Genomic DNA, 928 nt, shown 5'->3' with positions numbered 1-928 from the left:
TTTGTTCTTTCTGGGTTTTATTCTTTCATGGGTGTTTTGAGTGTACCTGGAAAGTGTGTACCTTTGCAATACTGTAGCTGTTACCTAAGCCCAATTGTCCTTAAGAAGGTGATAGTAAACCAGAGTTTTGAATCAGGACAGTGTATCTGCTCAGGTGTGTGCTCCAGTATTCTCACAGTGAAGGAGCAGTGATGTGGTTCCAAGATTAAAATGCTGTGTGACTTCAAGGGTGCTCTCAAGTGTTGATGTTCCCGCACATCTGTTTCCCTTTTCTAGGCTGTGTTTGGAAGGTGTCATTGAAGGAGGCTGGGTGAGCTGTTGCAGTGCACCTTGTAGATGCTACTGTGCCAGTGGTAGAGGGAGTGACTGTTTAAGGTGGTGTTGAGGTGCAGGTTACTTTACTCTAGATACTGTCAAGCTTATTGAGTGTTGCTGAGGCTACATTTATCTAGAAAGGTAGCATTATTCCTGGATTGTGCCTTGTGGGCAGATTTTTCGGAGGGTTTAGGAATTCTAGAATTCCCAGCCACTGATCTGCTCTTGTCATCACAGTATTCATTTGGCTGATCCAGTTCAGTTTTTAGTCAGAGATAATCCCCCAAGATGATTACTGTGGAGTACTCGGTGGTGGTAATGCATCAGGTGTCAAAGGGAAATGATTGGATTTTCTTCTGTTGGAAGTGGTCATTGCTTGGCATTTATTCAAAATATGCAAATGAAATGGGCTACTTATCAAGCCAATGTTGTCTCGGTTTTGCCACATGCAATACAGATTGCTTCAGTACCTGAGGATTACTGAATGGTACAGAACACTGGCAATCATCAGCAAACATCCACGTCACTGGCCTGATATGGTAGGAATGATTGATGAAGTAACTGGAGACAGTAAAACCTAAAACATTGCTCTGAGAAACTCCAGCAAAGCCCT

Source organism: Hemiscyllium ocellatum, chromosome 9 (genome assembly GCF_020745735.1).
Source record: "Hemiscyllium ocellatum isolate sHemOce1 chromosome 9, sHemOce1.pat.X.cur, whole genome shotgun sequence".
NCBI lineage: Eukaryota > Metazoa > Chordata > Chondrichthyes > Orectolobiformes > Hemiscylliidae > Hemiscyllium > Hemiscyllium ocellatum.
The sequence above is the reverse complement of the archived record's forward strand: the minus strand, read 5'-3'. Positions refer to the sequence as shown.